Here is a 2,984-nt window from a genome sequence, read left to right on the forward strand (position 1 = left end):
TTTGATTTAACTTGAGTTATAAACGCCTTGGCATTTCCCAGAAAACCTGTCTCATACCACTGAAGCACACAGTTTTCAGAATAGTTTAAATTATTGGTGCTCTTTCTTTCTTTCTTTGCATGTTGCCATGGCAATTGCTGACTGTAATTGTATACTCACTGCTCTTTGTGCAGCTGGTGGTTGGGGTCATGAGTGTAAGATTTACAAAAACATTAAAAAAAAACTGATTTTTTTCACAATTTGTTGCTTGCATTGCAATTAAAGTAACATACTGAACAAATCATCAAGTTGTACATTTATTCATTTTATTTGCATTACATAAAAACTGCATGTAGTCAGCACTAAGTGCTTCTCACCAGTGTGAGTGCCATTCATACACTGTGCAACATGTTTACCAACAGTGACATATGTATGTCTGATTTTGCGGCAACGTGACCAGATAACCCCTGTGAAGAAGTACAGAAAAAACAACAGTGAAAAGTTGGAATATTTCTAATGATGTCATTAGACATTCAGCAGGGAGCCAATCAATCAGGGGGTTATTAGTGCTAACTAAAGGAAGGCACGCACACCATTAGTCAACGGGCATCATTTTCAGCTGTGCACTAAATGGACACGGGGGGAGATGGATCGCTGTGGGTTTGGTGCCACCAGTGCAAACGTGTGTGTCTTCAGGAGGAGGGCATGCCAGATGGCTAATACGCCAAATCAGCAGGAATGTCACAGTGTAATCTTTGCCTGTCAACAACCCAAAACAAGACAGGGGACTCTTAATGACAAACAATAATGTGTATCTAAGTTACAGCTAATGTGGCTTTCAGCAATTCAGCAATAAATTTTGAATGAAGTCTTACGAATGTGTTAACGGAAAAGTGTTTGCCCATTGTTACGAATAGATAAAACAGTTATCAGAAGAACCTTAATGAAATTTGCAAATATTTTCACTATTGCTTTGGTTGTGGTCTAAGACATTTAATATTCAGTGATATTGTTGATTTGATGGTATTGACACTATCGGATTAGAAAAAAACCTGAACTGAATTAAGCTGAATAATAATTGAATTTGTCCATAATTCATGAATTTTGCAACATTGCCAGATGCTTTATAGCAGAAATTGGATTTGCCTCATTTTTTAAGTTTGCATGGTCACACTTTATTTTTAAGGTCCAATTATTGCTATGAACAAATCATTAACTATGGCTTTTGCCTCAATAAACTCCTAATTTGCTGCTTATTAATAGTTAGTAAGGTAGTTGTTAAATTTAGGTATTGGGTAGGATTAGAGATGTAGAATATGGTCATGCAGAACATGTGCTTTATAAGCACTAATAAACAGCCAATATGTTAACAAGAGGCATGCTAATAAGCAACTAGTTAATAGTGAGAACTGGTCCCTATACTAAAGTGTTACCATTTGCATCATTGATTTTGTTACTTTGTTATGACAGAACATAATTCAATCTCTCAGTAGACACTGCAATGCGATGTCAATCGAACTTTACACTCTATGTAAATTGGTTCAACCAAACCACAGAAAATAACTAATTTATAAGATTAATTTGAAAAGTTGAACATACATATTTTAAATTGCACAAAGCCTTAGAGCAGTTGAGCGCAGGATTCTTCACAGTAGTAAAAAGAAACACCACAGAAGAAGAATATATATCAGAAACAAAGGACATCAGAATAATATGCAGTTGGATATGGTAATTTAGACAGATGCTATCTTGTCAGGTGTGCTTCATTTCATTATTTCATTTCATTTCCTGCTCGAAATGCACCTAACATCATGTTGAGGAATAGCTCAACAAGAGTACAAATGGCTTCTTCAAATAAAATATTTATACCTAGCATGCAATCAAGTCCAGAGTATGCGGTGGCAGCTGAAACAATACAACCGGTTCTAATCCCCAGGGTGAAGATTCACAACGACTCCCATGTTTCTATCACGCAGAGCTGTGTCAAGATTGAACCAGGACTGATGGAGAGGAAAGAGCGATGACATGGGAGGTACAAAAGGAATGAGTGAGATCAAAAGCACAGAGAGACTAGGGAGGAAGGCAGCAGGTGAAATGTTTTCCAGTTGTTTCCCTAAGGGACCCATCCAGCCTCCACGCTGATGGGATTAACGGACATCTGTGTTAATGTTAAGACACTCACCCTCATGCAGCAGCCCAAGAAAAAAACATAGCCATGAATAAAAGATGAGCTCACATTATTCTAGCAGTACTTGAATTGACTGGAACAGATTTTCAATTTGCATTTTGCTAAGAAGCCTGTGAGCATCAGCCGCTCATTTGGCAGAAGCATATATTTTTGACAATCTTGGTTTGAAGTGCTTCAGGATCCTATTGTAGAAGAGTAAAAGCTGTGACTGGAGATGTAAGATAACCAGGATTTAAAGTAGGCTAAAACCAATATACACATATATAATTTATTTTGTTTGCATGTATATGCAGTATACTGTAAATCACAACCATATTAGGGTTTCAACATTTATTTTTAAAAGTGTGTGTGTGTGTGTGTGTGTGTGTGTGTGTGTGTACTGCTCGGGATGTAGAATATGGTCATGCAGAATATGTGCTTTATAAGTACTAATAAATAGCCAATATGTTAATAATAGGCATGCTAATAAGCAACGACAGTAGTTAATGGTCCCTATACTAAAGTGTTATCATTTGCATCATTGATTTTGTCACTGTCCTGTTTAATACTGTGAAGCTGCTTTGAAACTTTTGTTTTAGAGCAAACATTTCTCATCACGTTATAATTTGTGTAAGTAACATTAAAGGGTTAGTTCATCCAAAAATGAAAATTCTGTCATTAATTACTCACCCTCGTGTTGTTCGAAACACGAAACCAACGAAACCTTCGTTCATCTTCACGACAGTACCATGACGCGAGCGTGTGGCAGCGCCGGCGCTGACCCGTCATCACGCTGGATCTGGGTCAGTGCAGGCGCCGCCACAAGCTTGCGTCATGA

At 37.6% G+C, this 2,984-nt stretch overlaps 1 long non-coding RNA gene across 1 annotated transcript in view; it reads right to left on the bottom strand.

Moving 5' to 3' along the window:
* Positions 1-580: 580 nt before the first annotated feature.
* Positions 581-2,984, bottom strand: part of LOC107738164 (uncharacterized) — an 83,913-nt gene continuing 81,509 nt past the window's right edge. The window contains exon 3 of the long non-coding RNA XR_001639861.1: positions 581-738. This is a non-coding gene — a long non-coding RNA (uncharacterized LOC107738164). The remainder of the gene's footprint in view (positions 739-2,984) is intronic.

This window comes from Sinocyclocheilus rhinocerous, unplaced genomic scaffold (genome assembly GCF_001515625.1).
Source record: "Sinocyclocheilus rhinocerous isolate Xijiao unplaced genomic scaffold, SAMN03320098_v1.1 scaffold461, whole genome shotgun sequence".
Taxonomy (NCBI): domain Eukaryota; kingdom Metazoa; phylum Chordata; class Actinopteri; order Cypriniformes; family Cyprinidae; genus Sinocyclocheilus; species Sinocyclocheilus rhinocerous.